Raw genomic sequence first — 14,768 nt, forward strand, 5'->3', positions numbered from 1 at the left:
TAAGTCAAGGGGTGGTTGGTTGAATGACTTAGGATACGGTAGGTAGGTTCATACGTTTTATGATTATGTTGACTGAGGTTTATCTAAGTTCTAGGAACCAAGCCAAGCATTGTAGAATCAATCCGTTCTATTCTCGGTTATGATTAATGCTTATCTGGTTGTGGTTTCAGGAACTAAGGATAGTTCTGGTCAAGCCAAGGAGCCGTGAAGGCTCGGTCAGTGAGAGGTTGTGTAACGTGTGGTTAGATGATACTAGGGATGAACTAGTGATTGTCTATGAGACTGTTAAGAAGTTATGTATTGAATCTCATGTTTCTAAGTAATACAAAGTTTATACATTGTTATTCCGCTGTGCAATCTGTTCCTTTGTTTATGAACCTCATATTCGAATATGACTTAGTAAATAAAAGACTTAAAATGGATCAAACAAGCAAAGAAATTAATAAGTAAGCATTCGTATCCAGTTGGGTCAAGAGACCAGGAACGGGTCTTACAAGTTGGTATCAGAGCATGCTTGATTCTAGGATAGTTGGGTTATGTAGTCCACACACACACGCAGCCAGCTGATTAGGTCTCACGGTGAGGTTTGATTGCTTAGTCTAGGGATTTTTTTGTTCTGTTTATGTTAGTGTGTTTTGTACTAACATTGTCTGAATCCTTAGGCTGGAAAAAGCAAATCGGGAAAGTCCCGAAGAAGTAAGAGAATGGCCGGTCAGTCTAGCCAAGTGGCCGTGGACGGAACTAATCTGTCCGGTTTGCAAACCGATCCGGCCGCAGCTAACGCTGAAGACGTGTTGCCAACTGATCAGGCTAACCTTACGGGTACGCAACAGGATGGTCAGGAACATCAGGAGAGTGATGAGGAAGTGGAATCCTCGAACGCTAACCGTGATGGTGGCCAGCGTGAAAAAGTGGCCGATGGTACGGCCAATGTAACCGCAACACTGTCCAAAGAGGACTTGTTAGAGGCCATGAAGGTAATGGGGACTCAGGTGGCGGCTATGGCCCAACTGTTCACGCCATTAGTGAACTCCTCGGTTGGCCAAGCTACGCCTGTGGCTACGACCGCCCCCAACACCAATGGTCCAGTTGTGGAAACGGTCGAGGTGATCGAGATTGATCCACCAGAAAGAACCGGGAAAAAGGTGGACTATCTGAGTTTGCTTCAGCACATCTCCCGTCTAGGGACGAAGCATTTCTCAGGAAGCACCGATCCTATTGAGGCAGACGAGTGGAGTAGTAGGCTAGTCCGAAACTTCAGCTCAACTCGTTGTCCCGAGGATTACAAGAGAGACATTGCGGTTCACTTCCTGGAAGGGGACGCACATAATTGGTGGCTGGCTGTGAACAAGCGCACCAATGGAAGTCTCCAGAGTTTTATGGATTTTGAAGATGAATTCAACCGCAAATACTTTCCTGCAGAGGCTTGGGACCGTCTGGAAGGAAGATTCCTAGACCTTACCCAAGGCTGCAAGGCCGTACGTGAGTACGAAGAGGAGTTCAACCGGCTCCGACGGTTTGTTGGAAGGGAGCTTGAGGACGAGACAGTCCAGGTTCGTCGGTTCATTCGAGGCTTAAGGCCGGAGCTGAGAACCCACTGTTCGATCTGCACCTTCAGCACCGTCGGAGAGCTGGTTGAGCGTGTAGCTCTTTTGGAGTCTAACTTGGCCGAAGAAGCCAAGCTTAAGACAAAGTCGCAGTCTGTCCCGACGGGTAAGACTAACGACCGAAAGAGGAAGTGGGACCAGGTTGACGGAGGCAAGGCCTCTAGTGGACGATCTGAATGTCCCAAGTGTGGTAAGAACCATCCAGGTGAATGCTGGAAAGCCATGGGAGCTTGTGTGAGATGTGGCAGCTTGGATCATTCCATCCGAGATTGCACTCGACCAAGCCGGACTCAGGGCCAATCCAGTGGCAGCGGCTCTCGGACTTGTTTCCATTGCGGCCAAAGCGGACTCTTCCAAAGTAAATGTCTTAAGCGGCAAGGAGGACAAGGGAAGGGTCGTGGAGACACGGGAAAGTCGACCCAGAGCAGGCCGACCACAACACCAAGGGTGTATGAGCTGTCCCGAGACGACGGCGCTTCTGGATCGTTTGATTCGATCTTTGGTAATTTCTGAATTTATCTGTTTACATTCAATAGAATGCTTGGTCTGGAACCTAGAATGGCTAGGGGATTCTGATGTGGTCTCTTATAGGGACCCTCATGATTGGTGGTGTTGAAACCCACGTACTTTTCGACACAGGGGCTACACATAGTTTTGTGAGTCCAGAACTGGTCGGAAAGGGTCTGTTCTGCCTTGTTCTGAGGATAATTCGAGACTAGTGAGGGCGGCCGGTGGGCAAATCATGCACTCATTAGGGCTTATGACTAATATCCCGGTAATGATCCAGGAGAAAAATCTGCCTGTAGATCTGATTGTGTTGCGCCTACAGAATCACGATGTGATCCTAGGCATGGATTGGTTGGGAAAGTATCGGGCCACTCTCGACTGCCACAGAGGATGTGTACGGTTGGAGACTGGACCTCACCCGATCCAGTACCAAATTCTGAATATGAGTCCGGCTCTGGATAGAGTAGTGGTGTCAGAAATCCGAGCAGAACGGATGCTTAGACGGGGTTGTGAAGCATATTTGACCACAATTACCACTATGGAGCACGGCAGGTCTGATGATCAGAAAGATCTAACTGAGGACCCGTTGGTGTCTGAGTTCCCAGATGTGTTCCGTTCACTACAGGGTGTCCCCCCTGATAGGTCGGATCCATTTACGATTGAACTAGAACCAGGGACAGCTCCGCTGTCCAAGAGTCTGTACCGAATGGCTCCGGCCGAGATGGCCGAGCTAAAGAAGCAATTAGAAGAATTGCTGGACAAGGGGTTCATACGTCCAAGTAGCTCTCCTTGGGGTGCACCAGTCCTCTTTGTGAAAAAGAAGGATGGTAGCATGCGTCTGTGTATTGACTATCGAGGGTTGAACAGGGTTACTGTGAAGAACAAGTACCCGTTGCCCAGAATAGATGAGTTGTTGGATCAACTCAAAGGAGCCAAGTGGTTTTCTAAGATTGATTTGGCCTCAGGGTATCATCAGATCCCTATAGAGCCAAATGATATTAGAAAGACAGCATTCCGGACCAGGTACGGCCACTACGAGTTTGTGGTTATGCCATTCGGTCTGACCAATGCGCCTGCTGCATTCATGAAAATGATGAACAGCGTGTTCCGAGACTTCCTGGACGAATCAGTGATCATCTTCATTGATGATATCCTGATTTACTCCAAGGATGAGGAATCTCATCGGAAACACCTGAGAGCCGTGCTGGAACGATTACGGGAACACAAGCTCTATGCAAAACTCAGTAAATGCAGTTTTTGGCAGAAGAGCATTGGGTTTCTCGGCCACATTGTGTCCGGTGAGGGCGTCTCGGTGGATCCAGAGAAGATCAGGGCAATCAAGGATTGGCCTCGACCATGCAGTGCCACGGAAGTCAGAAGCTTCCTAGGGCTGGCAGGTTATTATAGAAAGTTTGTGAAAGGATTCGCAAGCTTGGCTCAGCCTATGACACGGTTGACCGGGAAGGACGTTAAGTTCACATGGTCTGAGGAGTGTGGGAAATGTTTTTCCGCGCTTAAGGACATGCTGACTAGCGCACCCATTCTGGTTCTTCCAGAGGCCGACCAACCCTATGTGGTTTATACGGACGCGTCCATAACAGGACTAGGTTGCGTATTAACCCAGCATGGGAAGGTCATCGCCTATGCGTCAAGGCAGTTGAGAAAACATGAGGGAAACTACCCCACCCATGACCTTGAAATGGCTGCGGTAGTGTTCGCCTTAAAGATTTGGCGATCATACTTGTATGGTGCCAAGGTTCAGATACTTACGGACCATAAGAGTCTTAAGTATATATTCACCCAGCCTGAGTTAAACTTAAGGCAGAGAAGGTGGATGGAGTTTGTAGCTGATTACGATCTGGATATCACCTATCTTCCGGGAAAGGCTAATCTGGTCGCAGATGCCTTGAGCCAGAGAAGGGCCAACGTATCAGCCAAACGAGAAGCGGACGACCTGGACGGTACGGTTCGTGCCCTACGGTTGAACGCATCGACCAAAGAGTCTGAACCACTCGGATTAGAGGTGGTCAATCAGGCCGACCTGCTTACCCGAATTCGGTTGGCTCAAGGTCAGGACGAGAACCTAAACAAGGTTGCTCAGAATGATAGGACGGAGTACCAAACTGCAAAGGATGATACCATCCTAGTAAACGGTCGGATCAAAGTTCCTAATGATAGAAGTCTGAAGGAAGAGATTATGAGGGAGGCTCATAAATCCAGATTCTCGGTTCATCCTGGTGTGACCAAGATGTATCAGAACCTTAAGAAGTTCTATCATTGGATCCGTATGAAGGCAGATGTCGCGGAGTGGGTGGCCAAGTGTTCCACTTGCCAACTCATCAAAGCAGAACACCAAGTGCCTAGTGGTTTATTGCAAAGCTTGCCTATTCCGAAATGGAAATGGGATCACATCACAATGGACTTTGTGACTGGGTTCCCTACCACGAGGAATAAGAAAGATGCGGTTTGGGTTGTGGTTGATCGCCTAACAAAATCAGCACACTTCCTGGCTATCAAAAAGTCGGATGGGGTAGATAAGATTGTACGTAAGTACATTGATGAGATCGTCCGACTACATGGTGTGCCGGCAAGCATAGTTTCAGATAGGGATTCAAGGTTCACATCTTACTTCTGGAAGGCTTTCCAAAAGGCTTTAGGAACAAGAGTGAACATGAGTACAGCCTATCACCCACAGACGGATGGACAGTCTGAACGTACGATCCAGACATTGGAAGATATGTTGCGAGCATGTGTTCTAGACTGGGGTGATTCCTGGGAGAAACATCTACCTCTGGTAGAATTTGCTTACAACAATAGCTTCCATAGTAGTATTGGCATGTCGCCATACGAAGCTCTGTATGGGCGTCCATGCAGGACACCTTTATGCTGGACCCAAGTTGGGGAACGCAGCATGATTGGTCCGGAGATTGTCGAAGAGACAACCGAAAAGATCAAGTTCTTGAGGGACAAGATGAGACAGGCACAAGACCGCCAAAAGAACTATGCAGATCGAAGAAGGAAAGATCTCGAGTTCCAAGTAGGTGACTTGGTGTATCTCAAAATGATTACCTTCAAAGGACGAGTCCGGATTTCCGGAAGACGGAAGTTAGATCCGAGATACTTGGGGCTGTTCAAGATCATTGAAAGAGTTGGGATGGTAGCCTACAAGTTGGACTTGCCGGCCAAGATGGACGCATTTCATAATGTGTTCCACGTCTCCCAACTTCGGAAATGTTTAACGGACCAAGACATCGCTCTTCCTGCCATTCCAGACGATCTTGGTAAGAACCTAACCTTGGAAACGAGGCCAGTTCGAATCATAGATAGGATGGAAAAAGCAACAAGGAAGAAGACGGTCCAGATGGTCAAGGTCGTCTGGGACTGTAATGGTCAGGACATAATCACTTGGGAAACCGAAGCTAGAATGAAAGCAGAGTACCCAGAGTGGGAGATTTGTCACGCCCCCAATCCTGATTAGTTTGTTTCCGAGGAAGCATTCGATTCGGATTCGAGGACGAATCCATCCCAAGGGGGGGAGATTTGTCACGCCCCCAATCCTGAATAGAATTGTTGGGACGGCCATGGTTCGAGGAAACGTGCAAGCCAGTCTTAGGACATCAAGGCAAGCGTTCCATGGTCGGGAAAGAAGGTTAAGGACATAAGGAAACTTAGACTTAACCTTATTCAAGCTAAGCGACAGCTAGGACGAGTAAGACGGTAACTGGACGAAGTGGACAAGTAGCTCGGCCAGCTCAATGAAGCTAGGTTCAGTTCACTCCAGCTCAGTCCCTACTAAGTCAGCTCCACTAGCTGGACTACTAGCTCACTCAGCTGAGGCAGCTGAGAGTCAGCTCATCTCAGCTAGACGGACTTTCCGGGCTTTAGGCCGATGGTCTGGGTCCGGGTCAGTGGCGGGCTGTGAGGTCCGGCCATGAGGCCATGGGCTGTTGGGTCTTAGGACAAGGCCGTGGGCTAAGTCCAGGAGGCTTGGGGCGTGGGTTGGGCTTGTGGCCGACCCCAAACCCAATCAGAAAGGGCGAAGGGGTGCAAGTGGCCGAAAGGGGACAACCCTTGGCCGATGTGCCCATTCGCTAGCAAGTCATGCCTGTTCGTGGGGCAAGACTTACCCCCTCGTTTTCTATAAATATGGGGGCTCTCTGGTCGATTTCATTATCCAATTCCAGAGTAAAATACTCAGAGAAAAACGTAGAGAGAAAGAAAGAGAGAAATAGAGAGTTCCGGCCAAGAGAAAGGCCGATTGTGGTGGTGTTGTGTTCCGGTGACTCTGATCGTTTGGGAACTAACTCCGGTCAAGAATGGGAGATCAAGACAAGGAGAAGAGCATGGAGAACCTAGACGTGGTTCACAAGGTATGTGATGGGCCGTGGCTCCATCAGACCGAACGGACGGTCCATGCGACCGCACCGCGGCTCTGCTCGGTTCCTAAGTCCCATCCGGCTCTCCTTATCTGTTTCAATTCGTTTCCCTTCTCTTCTCTCTGGTTAAACACGAAAGGTTGTGTTGGTTGAGTCCAAGGGACACGTCCCTAGGCTTTGGCCGAACATAACCAAACCGCTAGCCTAGACACGGGTCGGTTAGTCGGATGATCCAATCGCACCAAGACTGGGCGGTTAGGACGAACGGTTGGGAATGACCCAAAGGGGACGAGTTGTCAAGAGTCATGAGTGTCCAAGAGGCACGAATGACCAAAGGGTACATGTTCCAAACGGTGTCTTTCGGGACAGGTTAGGACCGATCCTTATGGATCAGCCTATGGCTTGTCTAGTCAAGACAAGGTCACGGTTTGTCTAAGCCAAGGTAGAGTCGCAAGGTCTGACCGGTTGCTAAGCCTTCCGGATTAGGCTTGAGGCTTACTCGGCCGATTGGATCCAGGCCTAAAGCCGGATCAGGTATGGGAGTCCGTTGGGCCATTGAGCCGGACTCCATTGGCCGGTCGCACCTAGATTCTATCCGGTTAGACGGATTGGTCTTTGGGGACGATCCGGATCTGTTCGTGTGTTCTGTTTATCTATTCTGGACTATCTATCTGATTCTAAGTCAAGGGGTGGTTGGTTGAATGACTTAGGATACGGTAGGTAGGTTCATACGTTTTATGATTATGTTGACTGAGGTTTATCTAAGTTCTAGGAACCAAGCCAAGCATTGTAGAATCAATCCGTTCTATTCTCGGTTATGATTAATGCTTATCTGGTTGTGGTTTCAGAAACTAAGAATGGTTCTGGTCAAGCCAAGGAGCCGTGAAGGCTCGGTCAGTGAGAGGCTGTGTAACGTGTGGTTAGATGATACTAGGGATGAACTAGTGATTGTCTATGAGACTGTTTAGAAGTTGTGTATTGAATCTCATGTTTCTAAGTAATACAAAGTTTATACATTGTTATTCCGCTGTGCAATCTGTTCCTTTGTTTATGAACCTCATATTCGAATATGACTTAGTAAATAAAAGACTTAAAATGGATCAAACAAGCAAAGAAATTAATAAGTAAGCATTCGTATCCAGTTGGGTCAAGAGACCAGGAACGGGTCTTACACCCTGACCCTTCTCGTGGACTGTTCGGGTGATTTTGGCCCACGTGAGCTGTCTGTTCAGTACACACAAGACGTCCGTGGGTGTCCGCTAGCACATACAGAACGTCCGTGAATGTCCGTGAGTGTCCATGTGTGTCCGTCTATGTCTGTCAGCATACACAGGACGTCCGTGGCTGTCCATCAGTACACATATCAGCACGTTGGTCCTGGGACTTAGCACGCTGGCCCTTCCCGTGGACTGTTTGGGTGATTTTGGCCCCTGTGGGATGTCTGTTCAGTACACATAGGATGTCCGTGGGTGTCCGCCAGCACACACTGGACGTCTGTGGCTGTCCGTGTGTGTCCATGTGTGTCCGTCAGCACACACAAGACGTCCAAGGCTGTCCATAAGTACACATATCAGCACATTGTTCCTTGGACTCAGCACACTGGCCCTTCCCATGGACTGTTTGGGTGATTTTGGCCCACGTGGGCTGTCTGTTCAGTACACACGACGTCCGTGGGTGTCCGCCAGCACACACAGGACGTCCGTGGCTGTCCGTCAGCACACACAGGACGTCCTTGGCTGTCCGGTTGTGTCTGTGGGTATCCGCCAGCACACACAGAACATCCTTGGCTGTCCGTGGCTGTCCGTTAGCACACACAGGATGTCCGTCTGTGTCAGTGTGTGTACGTGTGTGTCCGTCAGCACACACAAGACGTTCGAGGCTGTCCGTCAGTACACATATCAGCATGCTGGTCCTTGGACTCAGCATGCTGGCCCTTCCTGTGGACTGTTTGGGTGATTTTTACCCACGTGGGCTGTCTTTTCAGTACACACAGGTCGTTTGTGGGTGTCCGTCAGCACACACAGGACGTCCTTGGCTGTCCGTGTGTGTCCGTGGGTGTCCGCCAGCACACACAGGACGTCCTTGGCTGTCCGTGGCTGTCCGTCAGCACACACAGGACGTCCGTGTGTGTCCGTCAGCACACACAGGACGTCCGTGTGTGTCAGTGTGTGTACGTGTGTGTCCGTCAGCACACACAAGACGTCCGTGGCTGTCCATCCGTACACATATCAGCACGCTGGTTCTTGGACTCAGCATGCTGGCCATTCCCGTGGACTGTTTGGGTGATTTTGGCCCACGTGGGCAGTCTGTTCAGTACACACAGGACGTTTGTGGGTGTCCACCAGCATACACAGGACGACCGTGGCTGTCCGTGTGTGTCCGTGTGTGTCCATGTGAGTCCGTCAGCACACACAGGACGTTCGTGGCTGTCCATCAGTACACATATCAACACGCTGGTCCTTCGACTCAGCACGCTGGCCATGGACTCAGCACGCTGGCCCTTCTCGTGGACTGTTTGGGTGATTTTGGCTAACGTGGGCTGTCTGTTCAGTACACACAAGATGTCTGTGGGTGTCCGTCAGCACACACAGGAAGTCCGTGGGTGTCCGTCAGCACACACAGGACATCCGTGGCTGTCCGTGTGTGTCTGTGTGTGTCCATCAGCACACACAGGACATCCGTGGCTGTCCATCAATACACATATCAGCACGTTGGTCCTTGGACTCAGCACGCTGACCCTTCCCGTGGACTGTTCGGGTGATTTTGGCCCACGTGGGCTATCTGTTCATTACACACAAGACGTCCGTGGGTGTCCGTCAGCACACACAGGACGTCCGTGTGGGTCGGTCAGCACAAACAGGACGTCCTTGGCTGTCCGTGTGTGTCCGTCAACACACACAGGATGTCCGTGGCTGTCCATCAGTAGACATATCAGCACGTTGGTCCTTCGACACAGCACCCTGACCCTTCTCGTGGACTGTTCGGGTGATTTTGGCCCACGTGAGCTGTCTGTTCAGTACACACAAGACGTCCGTGGGTGTCCGCTAGCACATACAGAACGTCCGTGAATGTCCGTGAGTGTCCATGTGTGTCCGTCTGTGTCTGTCAGCACACACAGGACGTCCGTGGCTGTCCACCAGTACACATATCAGCACGTTGGTCCTTGGACTTAGCACGCTGGCCCATCCCGTGGACTGTTTGGGTGATTTTGGCCCATGTGGGATGTCTGTTCAGTACACATAGGACGTCCGTGGGTGTCCGCCAGCACACACTGGACGTCTGTGTCTGTCAGCACACACAAGACGTCCAAGGCTGTCCATCAGTACACATATCAGCACGTTGTTCCTTGGACTCAGCACACTGGCCCTTCCCGTGGACTGTTTGGGTGATTTTGGCCCACGTGGGCTGTCTGTTCAGTACACACGACGTCCGTGGGTGTCCGCCAGCACACACAGGACGTCCGTGGCTGTCCGTCAGCACACACAGGACGTCCTTGGCTGTCCGGTTGTGTCCGTGGGTGTCCGCCAGCACAGACATAACATCCTTGGCTGTCCGTGGCTGTCCGTTAGCACACACAGGACGTCCGTTTGTGTCCGTCAGCACACACAGGACGGCCGTGTGTGTCAGTGTGTGTACGTGTGTGTCCGTCAGCACACACAAGACGTTCGTGGCTGTCCGTCAGTACACATATCAGCACGCTGGTCTTTGGACTCAGCATGCTGGCCCTTCCCGTGGACTGTTTGGGTGATTTTGGCCCACGTGGGCTGTCCGTTCAGTACACACAGGTCGTTTGTGGGTGTCCGTCAGCACACACAGGACGTCCATGGCTGTCCGTGTGTGTCCGTGGGTGTCCGCCAGCACACACAAGATGTCCTTGGCTGTCTGTGGCTGTCCGTCAGCACATACAGGACATCCGTGTGTGTACGTGTGTGTCCTCAGCACACACAAGACGTCCGTGGCTGTCCATCCGTACACATATCAGCACGCTGGTCCTTGGACTCAGCTCGCTGGCCCTTCCCGTGGACAGTTCGGGTGATTTTGGCCCACGTGGGCTGTCTGTTCAGTACACACAGGACGTCTGTGGGTGTCCGCCAGCACACACAGGACGTCCGTGGCAGTCCGTTTGTGTCTGTGTGTGTCCGTGTGTGTCCGTCAGCACACACAGGACGTACGTGGCTGTCCCTCAGTACACATATCAGCACGCTGGTCCTTGGACTCAGCACGCTGGTCCATGGACTCAGCACGCTGCCCTTCCGGTGGACTGTTTGGGTAATTTTTGCCCACGTGGGCTGTCACGCCCCCAATCCTGAATAGGATTGTCGGGACGGCCATGGTTCGAGGAAACGTACCAGCCAGTCTTAGGACATCAAGGCAAGCGTTCCATGGTCGAGAAAGAAGGTTAAGAACATAAGGAAACTTAGACTTAACCTTATATAAGCTAAGAGACAGCTAGGATGAGTAAGACGGTAACTGGACAAAGTAGACGAGTAGCTCGGCCAGCTCAACGAAGCTAGGTTTAGTTCACTCCAGCTCACTCCCAACTAGGTCAGCTCCACTAGCTGGACTACTAGCTCACTCAGCTGAGGCCGGACCTCACAGCCCGCCACTGACCTGGACCCGGACACACAGACATACACACAGGACATCCATGGCTGTCCATCAGTACACATATCAGCACGTTGGTCCTTGGACTTTGCATGCTGGTCCTTCCCGGGGACATTTCGGGTGATTTTGGGCCACATGGGCTGTCTTTTCAGTACACACAGGACGTCCGGGGCTGTCCGTGTGTGTCCGTGTGCATCCGTCAGAACACACATAACGTCCTTCAGCACACACAGAACTTCTGTGGCTGTCCATCAGTACACATATCAGCACGATGGTCCTTGGACTCAGTACGCTGGCCCTTCCCGTGGACTGTTTGGGTGATTTTGGCCCACGTGGGCTGTCTGTTCATTACACACAGGACGTCCGTGGGTGTCCGCCAGCGCACACAGGATGTCCATGGCTGTCCGTCAGCACACACAGGATGTCCGTGGCTGTCTGTGTCTATCCGTGTGTGTCCGTCAGCACACACAAGACGTCCATGGCTGTCCATCAGTACCCATATCAGCATGCTGGTCCTTGGACTCAGCTCGCTGGCCCTTCCCGTGGACTGTTCGGGTGATTTTGGCCCACGTGGGCTGTCTGTTCAGTACACACAGGACGTCCGTGGGTGTCCGCCAGCACACACAGGACGTCCGTGGCTGTCCGTTTGTGTCTGTGTGTGTCCGTGTGTGTCCGTCAGCACACACAGGACGGTCGTGGCTGTCCATCAGTACACATATCAGCACGCTGGTCCTTGGACTCAGCACGCTGGTCCATGGACTCAGCACGCTGGCCCTTCCGGTGGACTGTTTGGGTAATTTTTGCCCACGTGGGCTGTCACGCCCCCAATCCTGAATAGGATTGTCGGGACGGCCATTTTTCGAGGAAACGTACCAGCCAGTCTTAGGACATCAAGGCAAGCGTTCCATGGTCGAGAAAGAAGGTTAAGAACATAAGGAAACTTAGACTTAACCTTATATAAGCTAAGAGACAGCTAGGACGAGTAAGACGGTAACTGGACGAAGTAGTCGAGTAGCTCGGCCAGCTCAACGAAGGTAGGTTTAGTTCACTCCAGCTCACTCCCTACTAAGTCAGCTCCACTAGCTGGACTATTAGCTCACTCAGCTGAGGCAGCTGAGAGTCAGCTCATCTCAGCTAGACAGACTGTTCTGGTTTTAGGCCGATGGTCCGGGTCCGGGTCAGTGGCTGGCTGTGAGGTCCGGCCATGAGGCCATGGGCTGTTGGGTCCTTGGACAAGGCCGTGGGCTAAGTCCAGGAGGCTTGGGGCGTGGGTTGGATTTATGACCGACCCCAAACCCAATCAGAAAGGGCGAAGGGATGCAAGTGGCCGAGAGGGCACAACCCTTGGCCGATGGTGCCCATTCGCTAGCAAGTCGTGCCTGTTCGTGGGGCAAGGAGAACCCAGACGTGGTTCACAAGGTTTGTGATGGCCCGTGGCTCCATCAGACCGAACGGATGGTCCATGCGACTGCACCGCGGCTCTGCTCGGTTCCTGAGTCCCATCCGGCTCTCCTTATCTGTTTCAATTCATTTCTCTTCTCTTCTCTCTGGTTAAACACGAAAGGTTGTGTTGGTTGAGTCCAAGGGACACGTCCCTAGGCTTTGGCCGAACATAATCAAACCGCTAGCCTAGACACTGGTCGGTTAGACGGACGGTCCGATCGCTCCAAGACTGGGCGGTTAGGACTAACGGTTGGGAATCACCCAAAGGGCACGAGTTGTCAAGAGTCATGAGTTACCAAGGGTTGTGAGTTGCCAAAGGGTGTTAGTGACCAAAAGGTACAAGGACCGAGAGGTACGAATGGCCAGAGGGTGCATGTTCCAAACGGTGTCTTTCGGGACAGGTTATGACCGATCCTTATGGATCAGCCTATGGCTTGTTTAAGTAAGACAAGGTCACGGTTTGTCTAAGCCAAGGTATAGTCGCAAGGTCTGACCGGTTGCTAAGCCTTCCGGATTAGGCTTGAGGGTTACTCGGCCGATTGGATCCATGCCTAAGGCCGGATCAGGTAAGGGAGTCCATTAGGCCATCGAGCCGGACTTCATTGGCCGGTCGCACCTAGATTCTATCCGGTTAGAAGGATTGGTCTTTGGGGATGATCGGGATCTGTTCGTGTGTTCTGTTTTTCTATTCTGGACTATCTATCTGATTCTAAGTCAAGGGGTGGTTGGTTGAATGACTTAGGATACGGTAGATAGGTTCATACTTTTTATGATTATATTGACTGAGGTTTATCTAAGTTCTAGGGACCAAGCCAAGCATTGTAGAATCAATCCGTTCTATTCTCGGTTATGATTAATGCTTATCTGGTTATGGTTTCAGGAACTAAGGATGGTTCTGGTCAAGCCAAGGAGCCGTGAAGGCTCGGTCAGTGAGAGGCTGTGTAACGTGTGGGTAGATGATGCTAGGGACGAACTAGTGATTGTCTATGAAACTGTTAAGAAGTTGTGTATTGGATCTCATGTTTCTAAGTAATACAAAGTTAACACATTATTATTCCGCTGTGCAATCTGTTCCTTTGTTTATGAACCTCATATTCGAAAATGACTTAGTGAATAAAAGACTTAGAATGAATAAGACAAGCAAAGAAATTAATAAGTAAGCATTCGTATCCAGTTGGGTCGAGAGACCAGGAACTGGTCTTACAAGTTGGTATCAGAGCATGCTTGATTCAAGGATAGTTGGGTTATGTAGTCCACACACACACGCAGCCAGCTGATTAGGTCTCACGGTGAGGTTTAATTGCTTAGTCTAGGGATTGTTTTGTTCTGTTTATGTTTAGTATGTTTCGTACTAACATTGTCTGAATCCTTAGGCTGGAAAAAGAAAATCGGGAAAGTCCCGAAGAAGTAAGAGAACGGCCGGTCAGTCTAGTCAAGTGGCCGCAAACGCAACTAATCTGTCCAGATTGCAAACCGATCCGGCCGCAGCTAACACCGGAGATGTGTTGCCGACTAATCTGGCTAACCTTACGGGGACGCAACGGGATGGTCAGGAACATCAGGAGAGTGATGAGGAAGTGGAATCGTCGAACGCTAACTGTGATGGTGACCAGCGTGAGAAAGTGGCCGATGGTACGGCCAATGTAACCGCAACACTGTCCAAGGAGGACTTGTTAGAGGCCATGAAGGTAATGGGGACTCAGGTGGCGGCTATGGCTCAACTGTTCACGCCATTAGTGAACTCCTCAGTTGGCCAAGCTACGCCTGTGGCTACGACCGCCCCCAACACCAATGGTCCAGTTGTGGAAACGGTCGAGGTGATCGAGATTGATCCACCAGAAAGGACCGAGAAAAAAGTGGACTATCTGAGTTTGCTTCAGCACATCTCCCGTCTAGGGACGAAGCATTTCTCAGGAAGCACCGATCGTATGGAGGCAGACAAGTGGAGGAGTAGGCTAGTCCGAAACTTCAGCTCAACTCGCTGTCCCGAGGATTACAAGAGAGACATTGCGGTTCACTTCCTGGAAGGGGACGCTCATAATTGGTGGCTGGCTGTGGACAAGCGCACCAATGGAAGTCTCCAGAGTTTTGCAGATTTTGAAGATGAATTCAACGGCAAATACTTTCCTGCAGAGGCTTGGGACCGTCTGGAAGGTAGATTCCTAGACCTTACCCAAGGCCGCAGGGCCGTACGAGAGTACGAAGAGGAGTTCAACCGACTCCGACGGTT

The sequence above is a fragment of the Brassica napus genome, unplaced genomic scaffold (assembly GCF_020379485.1).
Source record: "Brassica napus cultivar Da-Ae unplaced genomic scaffold, Da-Ae ScsIHWf_1351;HRSCAF=1925, whole genome shotgun sequence".
Taxonomy (NCBI): Eukaryota; Viridiplantae; Streptophyta; class Magnoliopsida; order Brassicales; family Brassicaceae; genus Brassica; species Brassica napus.